Here is a 16819-nt window from a genome sequence, read left to right as displayed (position 1 = left end):
ATTGATTAAAAGAGTAATAATGTACAAATCATACACTGATATTTAATAATAAGATCCAATAATTTGTTTTAGAACTAGTTTTTTTTAATTGTTAAAATATACCACCTTGGTGTCACTTTTACTAACGATCTTAAAATTAGAAATACATTAACAATTTTGATTGTTTGTACCCAGTGTTGCCAACTCTAGAGATAAGTCGCTAGATATGGAGCTTTTTAAGTCATTTAGCGACAGAATTTCAAAAATAGTAACTAGGGAATTTTCTAGAGATTTTAGGAGCCATTCTGAGACAATTCAGGCGAATTTTAATTTACGACCTGATAAACTTGGTGAGTCAAGTAGGCTAGTCAACACGAGCATTGCGCTTCGCATAATTGCGTGGGCGCGTGATGGAATATATTTATCTATGCATTTGCTAAGTAATGGCATTCGAGTGCATGACTGATTCACATGTGTGGAGCATGAGTTCATACTATTTTCGGAAGGCTTATCAGAGACCGATCGTCGCACTCACACACTTCATGTGAGGGAACGTAGATGGGTAATTTTCAGTGGAGTATGCTGGGATCAAGGCGTGGGCTACCACTAGACTTACGTTACCCCTTTTCGGTGGTTGGTTTAGTGAACGTCAAGCCTTAAGCGTTTTGAGCTGCAGGCGATAGCCAACGGAGAAGCCTGCTGTGTTGTCAAGGCTGCTTCACAAGCTTGTGGCTAAACGGATAGAATACTTGCCTTTGGTCCGATGGCCCCGGTTCAATTTTCAAAGTCAACCCCCTCATACTGTTAATTCCCCTGGCTTGGGGACTGGGTGTTTATGACGTCTTCGCCATTCATTTTATCCTCATTAAGTCACCACCAAGCCTACAAGGATGCCATACACCATTACCTGAATGAACATCCTGGAGAATGAAATTAAAATTAGTATAATTTGAGTCAAAAACACTCACGTCGAAATTTTCTCCATTCAATATTACACATATCTTGCACATCATTTGATACTCCTGGATTTTTCAAGCATTAGTTTCATTTTTCATTTCATTTAATTTTCTCTCTTACTACAAAAAATATGTTTAAGAAATGATGGATGCACTAATGATGATTGGAATTGAGAATGGGCAGTAAAAATGTAGTCACCGGGCGAGTTGGCCATGCGGTTAGGTGCGCGCAGCTGTGAGCTCGCATCCGGGAGATAGTGGGTTCGAATCCCACTGTCGGCAGCCTTGAAGATGGTTTTCCGTAGTTTCCCATTTTCACACCATCCAAATGCTGGAACTGTACGTTAATTAAGGCCACGGCCGCTTCCTTCCCATTCCTAGGCCTTTCCTGTCCCATCGTCGCCTTAAGTCCTATCTGTGCCGGTGCGACGTAAAGGAAATAGAAAAAAAAGGAGTCGAAATACGGTGACGTTGAAAGAAGCCCTTATGAAGTAAAGAGAGCTAAACGAAAGACCCTATAAGCCAAAAAACGCCCGAAAAGGCAGAAATGGTCAAATGAAAACCACCGTTTTGTGGCCTACAGTGACTCAAAAAGAACAAGTATTGTGTTGGGCTTCATCTTCAGACACTAGAGTAAAAAAAATATATATTTCCTCAACTTCCGAGCCCTATTAATCACTAGACCCTGGATTTTAGGCTCTAAAAATATTAGTTTTAGGCGCCTAAAATAGGCGTTTAAAACAAGTAAATAGGCTTTTGAAAGAGAAAATAGGCACTTAAAATATGTTTTAAAGATGTGTGGATCGGCAGGAAATAGACTTCAAAATATTACAATATACACTTAAACTGTAACGTGATACTTTTTTACTTTAACAAACGTGGTATCCCTATTCTTAACCGAAATAACTGCAAAATTAAGACAGAATAAAAAATACATTTCTCGAGAACAATGTAAAAAGTCATGTGTCAAAGAAGTTATGGATTATATGATATATCATTATCAGTACTGATCTAAAACCTTAATACTAAAATCACTGTACACAATTACAGCACTGTAGGCATCTAATAATGGTGTAAACGAGAATGGAGTATGTGTTTATTATTTGTGAGGAACATTCCTACAGTACTTTCATTCGTAGTGTGCATCACAGTACATAACAATAATCTTCTCCAAATTTTCCACAGTCAGGCTGTGTCTTTTGTCTGTTAAAATCATTTTGAAAGCAGAAAAAGAGCGCTCCACACTCACAGATGTTAGAGGGGCATAGAAAAATTTACCTACATTTTTCAATTCAATTTCACTTGATAAGTTTACCTTTTCAACATCCATTACCTGATGTACCCTTTTCAGCACTGAATAACCTGGGTTCTTCTGCAGTACACTAGACCACTTGTCTCTTATTTTATCCCCTACCTTGGCCCTAGCACTTTGTATGTTATTCTCAGCTTCCTCAATTACAGAAAATTGGTGTTTGAGACTGTTTCCTTTTTCCTCCATTTTTGTAATGGTGACTGGAAGAAATGAAAAATTTGCCTGAATATACGCAATGTCTCTCTGAACACTGGAACAATCATTTAACAGCTCTTTGACAGACGACACGCATGCAGAGTTGTCCGTTAAAGGCAAATTGTCTATCACAGTCATGATTTCCTCAAGATGTTCTACATAATACAGGGCAGCTTCCATCCAGGAACCTCAACGGGTGATGATTGGCTGTGGTGGAAGGGGAATAGAGGGAAGTTTCTCTCGAAAGATGGCTATTCTTGATGGAGCCTTACAGAACACTTTCTTCATTGTTGAAATGAAAATATTTACTGAAGGAAACTCGGCCCTAACTGTTTCTGCGAGTCTATGCGAGGCATGGGCCATACAAGTAACATAAATTAAAGAAGGATATAAATTTTTGAGGAGAGGTGCAGTGGCAATCATGTAGGAAGCAGCATCGGAGACAAGGAGAAGGACTTGAGAATCAACACTCCCAGGATACAACAATTGCAACCCTTGTTGATGAAGTATGCAATGCTTTGACTATTGACTTTCTCAAGCTGTTTAGAGCAAAGAAGGTGAGCGGTAGATGCCTGGTTGGGTTCCAGTTTTCCTACTATGAGGTTAGCAATGTACCTGCCCACAGAGTCGGTGGTTTCGTCCACACACAACCATATGCAAGACTCCCCAATATCCTCCCTGATTGACAAAATGACCTCATTGTAACAAATATCTAAGTAGTTTTTCTTTAATGTAGATGCTGATGGGATGTGATGCTTGGTGTATTTCTGTAAAAAGTCTCTGAAAACCGGATTATGCACAGCATTCCAGGGGATATTTGCTGCAACTAGGGCTCTACCCATATAAGCATAGAAACCATTATGGGTTGTAGGAGATATAGTTTGTGTGAGCAGAGTCTGTCTAATGTTACTTTTCATTGATGCTTTCGCTTTGTGACTGGCAGTATCTGGATGCTGCTGAAGGTAGCATTTTTCTCATGTGAAATCTAAAACACAATAAAGTGATGTCAAGTACAGACTAAGATGAGGAATAGAAAAGTGAGCCATTGAAAAAAATTTGTAATTTTGAACTGTTTAAATTAAGCCATTATTACTCTAAAGTTTAATAAGAACAAGAACACTACAGTCCCCGAAGGGCCTTGGCTTTCAATAACGGTTGCTGCCCAGCTTATGGCCTGCAGATATTGGGTGGTGTGTGGTCAACATGATATATCCCTCAGCCGTATTGCCTTGCCTCCGTGACCCCTGCCCACTGTAGCTTCTTAATTGTCCTCACGACGCTGGGTGAACACCGCTCCAGACCTCATAGATTTCTAAATTACTGCCGGTACTGGAAATCGAACCCAGGTCGCCTGGACTAGGTCTCTACAATCAATCAATCAATCAATCAATCAATCAATCAATCAATCAATCAATCAATCAATCAATCAATCAATCAATCAATCAATCAATCAATCAATCAATCAATCAATCAATCAATCAATCAATCAATCAATCAATCAATCAATCAATCACTACATCTGCATTTAGGACAGTCGCCCAGGTGGCTGATTCCCTATCTGTTGTTTTACTAGCCTTTTCTTAAATGATTCCAAAGAAATTGGAAATTTATTGAACATCTCCCTTGGAAAGTTATTCCAATCCCTAACTCCCCTTCCTATAAATGAATATTTGCCCCAATTTGTCCTCTTGAATTCCAACTTTATCTTCATATTGTGATCTTTCCTACTTTTAAAGACACCACCCACACTTATTCGTCTACTGATGTCCTCCCACGCCATCTCTCCACTGACAGCTTGGAACATACCACTTAGTCGAGCAGCTCGTCTCCTTTCTCCCAAGTCTTCCCAGCCCAAACTTTGGAACATTTTTGTAACGCAGTTCTTTTGTCGGAAATCGCCCAGAACAAATCGAGCTGCTTTTCTTGGGTTTGTTTCCAGTTCCTGAATCAAGTAATCCTGGTGAGGGTCCCATACATTGGAACCATACTCTAGTTGGGGTCTCACCAGAGACAAAGATGCTCTCTCCTTTACATCCTTACTACAACCCCTAAATACCCTCATAACCATGTGCAGAGATCTGTACGCTTTGTTTGTTCCCTGGGGTTCCTGTTTACATGCAGATCATGTGAAAATGAAACAGAGCAATTATTACGTAATGCAACATTAGTAGCAGTCTTACCACAGATTTTCAATATCAAAACCTTAGTTTTAGATTAATTTGAAATTTAAGACATATGCACATACCTGTTCATTGCAATACTGGCAGAAAATAATCTTGCCATCAAAAGTCATCTCTAGAAATTTTACAAGCCATTGTTGTATAAGCGCACTCTTAGATGATTTCGTTTTAGGCTTGATGAACTATATTCAGTCAAACAGATGTTCTTTCACTGGCGACTTGACACAGTATGTCCCTTCTTACTACCTGCTCCTTGTTCTTCCTAGATAATCCTCCCCCTCACCCCGTCAGTCGACACAGTACGTCCTTTACTACCTGCTCGTTGTTCTTCTAAGCTAATTCTCCACCTCCACCCTTCACTCAGCATTCCTTCGGTGGCAGTTGTCTGGGAAGAGCACATTTCTGTGGAAAACCCCATCCTCTGTTGTTCTGCTCGTTCCAGGGATGTCCATTGTGTGATTGTAAACATTACAGAAGTTGAATTTTATTTTAAATGTAGAAAATAGACATTTTAGGCACTAAAATAGTAAAATAGGTCCAAATAGGCATTCTAGGGCACTATAAAACTCTATTAATGTAAGGGATTTATCATGAAACGTCAACATATTTAACATGTTATTTCGTAAGGAACGAAATAGGCATTTGCCTTAAAATCCCAGGTGTATTAATCACATAATATTGTGTTGATGTACTGACGTGGAAAATGCTGCTGCCTTGTAGCTTGTGTCTATAAAGCGAGGACGTAACAAGCTGGCAGATTTCCATCTAATTTCGTATTTTCTGGAATATTTATTAAAATCCGACGATCTTCCGATATTTCAGAGGATCTGGCAATACTGTGCGAAGCAACACAGTTACGGATGTCGTCACGCTGGTCAAGTGACATCCTTATATTCGCCCGTCATCTGGCTGAGCAGCAATCATCTTGGAGAGGAAGGGTCTCAATGGACCCCGTGGGCCGCGGGATAATACTGTCAGTGAGTGAGTTAAGACGTTCACCTGAAATAACTCATAAAGCGTTGGATATCGAAAATTGTTTTAAATATCAATGTCGTCAGGTAGGTCGTAATCACACTTGGAGTATTTTTCCAGGGTGTCAAGAGCTGCTGAGATAACGATACTAATGTTTAAAAATGGAATTACATTTTTTCCTACACCTAGTTTTAAATTTATGGACATTGTAAATTCAGCACATTGATTATTTTGAACATCGGACAGGTACATCTCGAGACGAATGGAATGTATTCAAACGTGCTTCATTTGCCAGCCGTGGGCCGTCCTCTTCGATTGAATCACAAACCAGGCGGCCCAAAGACGCGCTATGTATTAAACATGAGCTTTTGACGTACATAGTTCTTTCACCTTCTGTTGACAGGTAGATATTCGTTTCACTGTGCCCGTAAATACACTATGATAAATTGTACGATTTAACATCTGTAAAATAGGCCAGCTCCTTGGTTGAATGGTCAGCGTGGTGGCCTTCGGTTCACAGGGTCCAGGGTTCGATTCCTTGCCGGATCGGGGATTTTAACTTTGTCAGGTTAATTCCTCTAACTGAAGATATGGACGTTTGCGTTCGTCTTAGTACACAACTTAATTTGCATACAACACATTACACTGCCAACCAACACAGAAACACGCAATAGTAAAGATATATCCCTCGATATAGCGTGTGAATCATTCATCAATGACCTCGATTTAGGGCTGTCACACAGGTCGCAGATTCCCATCACTTGTTTTCCTAGCCTTTCCCTAAACGTTTACATAGAATTCGAAATTTATCGAACATTTCCCTTTATAAATTTGTCCAATCCCTTACTCTTCGTCCTATAAATGATTATTTGCCCCGAATAGTTCCCTTGGATCCCAACTTTATCTTCATACTAGCAATTACCCGCGGCTTCGCTCGCGTGGATTTCTAATTTGATCAAAGTAATCGTTCAACGGCATTGTACTAAGACATTATCTGAAAACTCCCGAAGTATAAAAACTCACCCAAAAATTGAATTTTCATTTACACCAGAAAATCTTTGTACACCATGTTTATGGTATTACCTTTTGGGGCTAAGACGACAATGCGGCATAGAACTGTACCCGGTGGCTCTCGAACGCCGTACTTTCTACTTATAAATGCCCCGCATGCACAAATGATGAATGGGATGTCTACCAACAGATTTTCGCAGGGGAACTACTGCCGGCGGGTATGTCACGTCAGAATATGAAGAGATAAGAAACAGAGTGTCGCTCGCAGCATGTTTCTCAGCGCTACCGGTCAAATGCACCCCTTGCATTAGTAAACATCGTTTTCGACCGCATAGTTCTAGGCTGGTGTATGGTACAGCCGCACTATATTTGTTGTCTGCATATCAGCAATGGCTAGTGTGATCAGCAGCGACGAATACACAGACATTATTTTAATCTGGACAATCTGGTCGGAATGCAACAGAAGCTCCAAACAGACGTATGCCTTCTACACACGTACTTCACCGAACAGTATTAGTTTTTGTTTCATACATGCAAGTCTTCCATCGAGTGGAATGCCTACACGTGTATAAAATGATAAGTTTTTATATTGACTTTTCTGGATCTTTGGCGTGTCTACAAACGGTAGTGGCGATTAGGGGGTGGGGCGAGGTGGCACAGTCGCCCCCCCCCCCCCCGCACTTTGTGGAGTAATCATTACATTTTTATTCCACTTTAGCTAGCTGGAACTAGGAATTCTTTTTAAAAAGCTGTTTGTACAAACCTTGTTATCGTATCTGCTAATTCCTTCGTTTATTTTCTTTAATGATTAACATAATTATTGACGGAAATATGCACAAAACGCTGTTCGTCGCGGCTAACAAATTTGTATAGCGCTACGGCAAGTAGTGGAGACTTTACATGAGATGTGAGGAAGGGTAGTAAGGGTACATGTTTTTTGCCGAGGTCGTGGTACCTGAGTTATAATTCACCCACTTGCCGCGCGCATTCGTTTTTTTTTGTAAGTTTGCTTTACGTCGCACCGACACAGATAGGTCTTATGGCGACGATGGACAGGAAAGGGCTAGGAGTGGGAAGGAAGCTGCCGTGGCCTTAATTAAGGTACAGCCCCAGCACTTGCCTGGTGTGAAAATAGGAAACCACGAAAAACCATCTTCAGGGCTGCTGACCGTGGGATTCGAAACTACTATCTCCCGAGTGCAAGCCCAGAGCTACGTGCCCGTAACCCCGCGGAAACCTTGCCCCGTATAATTAGATAGAAGTACTGCATCATTATGCAATTAAAAATCATTTAGTATTTGAATACTCACTAAGAAACTAACAGACACTAAAGAGACTGCCAGACTGATGAATGCGCGCGGCAAGCGGATGAATTATAACTCAGTGTTCACGACCTCGGCAATAAATATGTACCCCTACTACCCTTACTCACAGCACATGCAAAGTCTCCACTACTTGCCGTAGCGCTGTACAATAAAGGGAAGATTTAGCACATAAGACAACACGGCTTGTACAAATAGCTTTTTAAAAAATAATTCATAGTTCCAGCTGGCTAAAGTGGAATATAATGTAATATTTACTCTACAATGTGGGGGTGGGAGCGACTGTCCCTCCTCACACCATCCCCAAACTGCCGCTACAGTTTGCAGACACGCCAAGGATGCAGAAAAGTAAATGTAATAACTTATCACTTTATACACGTGCAGACATTCCACTCGATGGAAGACTCTCTTGTATGAAAGAAAAACTAATACTGTTCGGTGAAGTACGTGTGTAGAAGGCATACGTCTGTTTGGAGCTTCTGTTTCATTCCGACCAGATTGTCCAGATTAAAATAATGTCTGTGTATTCGTCGCTGCTGATCACACTAGCCATTGCTGATATGCAGACAACAAATATAGTGCGGCTGTACCATACACCAGCCTAGAACTATGCGGTCGAAAACGATGTTTACTAATGCAAGGGGTGCATTTGACCGGTAGCACTGAGTAACATGCTGCGAGCGACACTCTGTTTCTTATCTCTTCATATTCTGATGTTACCTGCCCGCTGCGAAAATCTGTTGGTAGACATCGAATTAATCACTTGTGCATGCGGGGCATTTATAAGTAGAAAGTACGGCGTTCGAGAGCCGCCTGGTACATGTGAGAAACAGTCTTCCCTCAAGTCGAAAAAGTAAATACAAGTTCCTTTATTTTTAAAGGAGATTCCAAGTACCTATTCCCACATCTGTAACATCTTCAGTTTTTGAGATATACATAAGTATCTCCATAAAAATAATTCAACCCCTTGATCAGTTCTTCCCCCACCCTCACCCCCATCTATTTGTATTTCCCGAAAACAAAAATACATGTTCCTTTATTCTCAAAGGAGTTTCCAAATACCAATTTTCACGTCTGTAACAACTTCAGTTTTTAAGATATAAGTATCCTCATAAAAATAATTTGACTATTTTTCACTTCTTTTCACCACCTGTTAAGTGCCTTCTCCGAACACAAAAAATTACAGTTTCCTGTATTTTTTAAGGACTTTGCAAATACCAAGTTTATTGTCTCTAAGATGTTAGGTTTTTTTAATGTATAATCTAGATATACCGGTACTCATTTTAAAAATTCAGCCGCTTTTCCAATTCTTTTCAGCCCTTTAAATGGATTTTCCGAGAATAAAAAATACGTGTTTCATTATTCTTAAAGGAGTTTCCAAATACCAGTTTTCATGCATGTACGTCTGTAACACCTTCAGTTTTTGAGATAAATATATACTCCTAAGAATAATGCTACTTCTTCTTCTTCCTCACTTCTTTCAACCCCTCTCCCGCCTTAAGTGGACTTTCTTTTATAAATAAAAAATACGTGTTTCTTTATTCTGGAAGGAAATTCAAAAACCAACTTTCAAGTCTGCAACAGCTTCAGTTTTTAGAATAAAGCATCCTCATAAACATATTTCAACTCATATCTTACTTTCAACCCCACACGCATTACATCGATTTTCGGAAAAAAACAAATGAGTGTTTCTGCGTTTTTAAAGAAGATTCCAAATACTAATTTTCACGTCTGTAACATCTTCAGTTGTTGATATATAAGTATACTCATAAAAGTAATTCAACACTTTTTTCACCCCCCTTCCTACCCGTTAAGCCGATTCCCCCTCCCCAAAAGTGCGAGTTTCTTTATTTTTAAAGGACATTCCAAATACCAATTTTCACGCCTTCAACATCTTTAGCTTCTGAGATATAAGTATACTCATACAAAGAATTCAACTAATTTTTCAATTCATTCACCCCCCTTGAGTGGATTTTCCGAAGACAAAAGCACACGCGTTTCTTTACTTTGAAAGGAGATTACAAATACAAATGTTCATGCGTGTAACATCTTCAGTTTTTGAGATACATTTAAGAAAATGGAAATTGCAACACCATGAAGGCATTGGTCGTTTGTGTTGATTTTCAAGATATGGAACGATGCCATGTAGGTATGTAAACGATCAAAGTTTCAGACCCATTGGATTGTTGCTACATGTCTCCCCACGTGATTGGTCGGGGAGGAATCAACTCCAGTATACGGACTCTGGTGTAGCGTAGTTGACTTGCAGTCTGTGCAGTGAAGTGTTCCCCGTCAAACATGCCTCGACGACAGAGAAGAGCACACTAGCAACAACTGTCGCCGTTTGAGAGGGCTCGGATAATTGGGCTGTGTGAGGCTGGATTATCGCTAAGGACTGTCGCTGCACGTGTTGGACGACAGGCATCTACGGTACAACGTGTATGGCAGCAGCAGTGGTCAAATGAAAGTACCCACACTCGTATACCTGGCACAGGCCCAGCGCGACAGACAACTGTGAGAGAGGATCGCCGCATCATTCGGATGACCCGGATGGAACCCCATGCAACAGCAGCGCAAATTCGAGCAGCTGTGGCACCCCACGTTACACAACAAACAGTTGGTAATCACCTGCGTGCAGCTGGCTTACGAGCCCGCGTCCCTGCAGAAGGTATTCCATTGACTCCACAACAGCGACGTGTAAGGTTGGCCTGGTGTCGAGAAAGATCGATGTGGGTCGACGAATGGCATACGTTTTTAGTGATGAATCGCGCTTCTGTCTTGCCCACAGTGATCGCCGGAATCGTGTGCGCCGACGTACCAGGGAGAGGGGCGGCCCAGATCTTATTTTCGAGACGCACACAGGGCCACCACCAAGCATTATGGTCTGGGGAGCTATTGGCTTTAATGTGAAATCACAATTAGTGCTTGTTGAGGCCACTATGACTGCTCGACAGTACGTTGATAGGGTACTCAATCCAGTGGTTGTCCCTATGATGGCGAACGTTACTAATGGGATGTTTCAGCAGGACAATACCCGGGTTCACACTGCACGCATCTCCAGAGAAGCTCACTACGATATCACAACCTTAGAATGGCCCACCAGATCCCCGGACCTCAGTCCTATTGAGCATGTGTGGGACATGATGGGTCGACAACTGGCCAATCGTCCTCAGCCACCCAAAATTCTGGAACAACTGACCCGTGCAGTGCAGCAAGCATGGGCCACAATTCCTCAGGAAGCGATCCAGGGCCTTATTGACTCCATGCTTCGACGAATTCATCAATGTATTGCAGCTCTTGCTGGGCACATTCTGTATTGATTGTTGTCCAAACTTGCGGTCAGAGGGACCTGAAAGTGTAATCATCGAATCATAAGCGAGCACTCGTCCTGCATGTTCAATTGCAGCAATGTAGCACCATTCCTTCTGGGGGATGCAATTTTCTTTTTCTTCAGTGTATAAGTATCCTCATAAAAGAAATTCAACTCTTTTTTCATCCCATCCTGTTAATTTGATTCTCCCCTTCAAAATATGCGTATTTCTTCATTTTAAAAGATACCATATACAAATTTTCACGCGTGTAACCTTAAGTTTTTGAGATCTAAGTTTCTCCATAAAAAGAATTAAAATTTTTCACTTTATTTCATCCTCCCCTTAAGTGAACTTTCCTAAAACAAAAATGTTTCTTTAAAAGAGCTTCCAAATACCAATTATCACGACAGTAACATCTTCACTTTTTTAGTATAAGTATCCTCGTAAAAGGAATTCATCTCCGTGTTCACCCCCCCCCTACCAAGTTGTCCCCCTCCCTCAAATGCGTGTTTCTTTATTTTATAAAGGAGATTCCAAGTACCGGTTTTCACGTTTGTAACATCTTTAGATTTTTTGGTGTATGTACTTACATTATCACACAACAATTAATCCAAAATTTAATTATTTCACCCCTCCCCCGTTAGGGCTTGTTGAAAACGTGTTTCCTTATTTTTAAAGGAGATTCCAAAAACCTATTTTCACTTCTGAAACATGTTAAGATTTTGAGATATACTGTAGATATGCTATTTTTTAAAATTCACCCCCTTTTTCAGTCACCCTTAATTGGATTTTCCGTAAAATATGTTTATGTTTCTTTACCTTTACAGGAAATTCCAAATACCAGTTTTCAAATCTGTAATATGTTACGTGTCTGAGAGAATTTGCAGATATCGTCTACTTAAAAATCACCCCGTTTGTCACTCCTTTACACCCCCTATTCACCGGATTATCCAAGAACACAAACGATATTCCAGATTTCAATTTTCATGTATGTAACATCTTCAGTTTCTGAGATATAAGTCTCCTCATAAAAGGTGTTCAATCCGTTTTCCCCCTTTTTTACCCCCTGAGATTTTCCGAAACAAAAAAAGTACGCGTTTCCTTATTTTTAAAGATGATTCCAAATACCAATTTTTACGCCGGTAAACTTTTAAATTTTTGAGATATAGATATCCTCATTTTAAAAATTCACCCCCCTTTTCACCCCCTTAGCGACGGAATATTAAAAAAACCTCTCTTAGCGAGCACCAACATGTTAATATGAATGTATCCCCAAAATTTCATTTCTTTATGTCCAGTAGTTTTGGATCGGCGATGATGAATCCGTCAGTCAGTCAGTCAGTCAGTCAGTCAGTCAGTCAGTCAGTCAGTCAGTCAGTCAGTCAGGATAAGTTATTTTTTATATATAGACTAGGAAGATACCCGTGCTTCGCTACGGTATTATACTGAAATTTATAATTGAATGCTTATTGTTTTAGATATATAATGCGCCGAAATTCGCAACCTGACTCGTTTTCTAATAGATTACGGCAAGTTTCCTCGCACTTTTCAATCTTTCTTTCCAGCAATCGATTTCGTACTTCCCGGGCTAGATCCAGGCATTCCACCCTGTCAGTTGGGTCCCTCAATCTTTGCCATCTTTCCCTATAAGCATTTTTAATATGGATCAAATCCTTCAGAAGATCCGGCGTAGTGCCTTCTGGGGTGCCTTGGCGATGCTGAACCCGCGCCCGGACTGCATTCTTAGTCATTACCCGTCCAGGACCCGTTTCCAGCGCGGTCCGCACATTTAACGACGGTCCAGAACATTATTCTTATTCTTATTCTTATTCTTCTACTTCTTCTTCTGATTATTATAGATATTCTGGACCCCACAGCAAGATGCAAGACCGCTACTTGGTGGTAAATTACATCCTCTGCCATTGTCATTGTTGACAATGTGTCCAAAACCATTGTCGCGTGTAGGCAAGTGTGCGGGATTTCTGGCGATACGAATGACATACTTTCGTGCATTATTGACCTTATTATAGACGTGAACAATTTGACGGTCAATCTCATTCCTACCGTTTATTTCAAATGTGTCAACATTTTAATTTATATGCCAGGAGAATCTACTTTAATCTAAGAACGTCCTCCTGAGGAAAATATGGCTGTTGAAAACGAACCCAGGAAAGATTAAAAATGATCGGTTTATGATCAGAATAAGTACATCGAAAATGTACAGCCTGTTTCCAGTCATTCGACAGGGTCAGGAATGGAATGAATAAAGCGCTATCTAACGGCGACAATAGGAATTGTGACGGCTGCCGAAGCACTCCTCTGGGGCAATGATCGATGCATGACAAATGAAATGAAATATTGGACAGTGTTGTTGGAATGAATGATGACAGGGAAAACCGGAGTATCCGGAGAAATACCTGTCCCGCCTTCGTTTTGTCCAGCATGAATGTCACATGGAGTGACCGGGATTTGAACTGCGGAACCCACCTGTGAGAGACCGGCGCGCTGCCGCCTGAGCAACGGAGGCTCCTTATAAGTATATTATGTACAGTAAAATCAATTGGTCTCACCTCCTTTTACACCCCACCGCCGTTAAGTTTATTTACACCCCCCCCCTCCAAAAAATAAATGAAGGCATGTTTCTTTATGTTTAAAGGATATTTCAAACACCATTGTTCACGCCTATTACCTTCAGTTTTGAGATATACGTATCCCCATAAAAAATTCACTTTTTTCACTTCCTTTCACACACCTCTAACCCCCCCCCCCAAGTGCATTTTCCGGCAAAAAATACTTGTTTCTTTAATAGAAAAGGATCTTCTAAATACCAATTATCACGACTCCAAATTCTTCAGTTTTTGATTTAATTGTCCTCATGAAAGGAATTCAACTACTTTTCACTCCCGCCCCCCAAGGTTGTTCCCCCCTAAAACGCGTTTTTCGTTGTTTTAATGGTGATTCAAATACCAATTTTCACGTCTGTAACAACTTTAGATTTATTAGATGTATGTATTCTCATACAATTAAGTCAATTAATTTTTCAATTCTTTCACTTCCCCCCCCCACCTTAATTGGATTTTCCAAGATTAAGTGTTTCTTTACTTTTAAAGCAGATTCCCAATATCAAATTTCACGTCTGTAACATCTTCATTTTTGAGATGTCAGTATCCTAATTAAAAGAATTCAACACCATTTCCAGTCACTTTTAACCCACCCTCCACCCAGTGGTATTTCCGAAAACTAAAAATACACGTTTCTTTATTTTTAATAGAGATAAAATATAACATTTTTAACTTCTGTGACATGTTAAGTTTTTGAGATATACTGTAGAAATTCTCATTTTAAAATTTCACCCCTTTTTAGTTCCACTTAAGTGGAGTTTCCAAAAACAAATCACCTATGTTTCTTTACATTTACAGGAGAATCCAAATACCCACTTTTTACGTCTGTAACATTTTACGTTTCTCAGATATTCTGTAGATATAGTCTTTCAAAGAATTCACCCCAATTTGTCACTCCTGTTTAACTGCCATTAATTGGATTTTCCAAAAACAAAAAGTACGTGTTACTTTATTTTTAAAGGAGATCCCATATACAAATTTTCAGTTCTGTAATATCTTCAGTTTCTGAGACATATGTATCCTCATTAAAGTCATTCAACCCATTATTCACCCTTTTACACCCCTCCTACTAAGATTTACAGAAAACAAAATAATACGTGTTCTTTTATTTTTAAAGGAGATCCTAAATACCAATTTTTAAATTTCTAAACTTTTAAAGTTTTTAGACGTAGACACATTCATTTTAAAAATTCACCCCCCTTTTCACCCCCCATTACTTGGATTTTCCAAAAACGAAAAAATACCTGTTTCTTTATTTTTAAAGTAGATCACAAATACCAATTTTTAGGTCTGTAATATCTTCAGGTTCTGAAATATATGTAGCCTCATTAGAGGCATTCAACCAACTTTTCACCCTTTTCCACTCTTCCTATTGGGATTTTCAGAAAACAAAAAATACGTGTTTGTTTATTTTTAAAGAAGATTCTAAACACCTATTTTTACATCTATAAACTTTAAATGTTTTGAGATTAGATACACTCATTTTAAAAATTCACCCCCTTTTCACCCCCTATTAATTGGATTTTCTAAAAACAAAAAAAGAACATGTTTCTTTATTTTTAAAGGAGATCCCAAACACCAATTTTCAGGTCTGTAATATCTTCAGTTTCTGAGATATAAGTATCCTCATTAAAGACATTCAACCCACTTTTCACCCCTTTTCACCCCTCCTATTGGGATTTTCCAAAAACAAAAAATTCATGTTTCTTTTCTTTTAATGGAGATTCTAAATACCAATTTTTACATGTGTAAATTTTAAAAGTTTTGAGAAATAAATGCACTTATTTAAAAAATTCACAACACTTTTCACCCTCCCATTAATTGGATTTTCGAAAAACAAAAAAATACGTGTTTCTTTATTTTTATAGAGATCAAAAGTACCAATTTTCAGGTCTGTAATATCTTCAGTTTCTGAGATATAAGTACCGGTTTCCTGATTAAAGGCATTCAAAAATTTCCACATTTTCACCCCTCCTATTGGGATTTTCTGAAATCAAAAAAATACATGTTTCTTTATTTTTAATGAAGATTCTAAATACCAATTTTTACTTCTGTAAACTTTTAAAATTTTGAGACATAGATACACTCATTTTAAAAATTCACACCCTTTTCACCCCCTTAGCGACGGAATGTCCAGAAATCCTCTCTTAACGTGCACCTACATTTTAATAAGAACACATCCCAAAAATTTCATTTCGTTATGTCCAGCAGTTTTGGCTCGGCGATGATGAACAAGTTAGTCAGTCAAGACAAGTTATTTTATTATACAGACTAGCAATAACCCGCGGCTTCGCTCGCTTAGATTTCGTAATTTGATCAGAGTAATCGTTCCTCGGCATTAAACTAAGAGACTATCTGAAAATTCCTAAAGTATAAAAACACACCCAAAAATCGAGTTTCATTTACCCCAGAAATTCTTTGTAAACCATGTTTGTGGTATTACCTTTTGGGGCTAAGACAACCATGTGACATAGAACTTCTCTCAAGTCAAAAAATAAATACATGTTTCTATATTTTTAAAGGAGATTCCAAATACCTATTCCCACATCTGTAACATATTCAGTTTTTGAGATATACATAAGTATCCCCATAAAAAGAATTCAACCCCTTGTTCAGTCCTTCCCCTACCCCCATCTAAGTGTATTTTCCAAAAACAAAAGTACATGTTTCTTTGTTTATAAAGGAGATTCCAAATATCAATTTTCACGTGTGTAACATTTTCAGTTTTTAAGATATGAGTATCCTTATAAAAAATAATTCAACTATTTTTCACTACATTTCACCCCCTGCTAAGTGCCCTCTCCGAAAACAAAAAGGCACAGGTTCCTGTATTTTTAAAGGACTTTTCAAATACCACGTTTCTTGTCTCTAGCATGTGAAGTTTTTGACATATAATGTAAAATGAAATGGCGTATGGCTTTTAGTGCCGGGAGATCCCAGAACGGGTTCGGCTCGCCACG

Source organism: Anabrus simplex, chromosome 2 (genome assembly GCF_040414725.1).
Source record: "Anabrus simplex isolate iqAnaSimp1 chromosome 2, ASM4041472v1, whole genome shotgun sequence".
Lineage (NCBI taxonomy): Eukaryota > Metazoa > Arthropoda > Insecta > Orthoptera > Tettigoniidae > Anabrus > Anabrus simplex.
Note: the sequence above shows the minus strand (reverse complement) of the source record.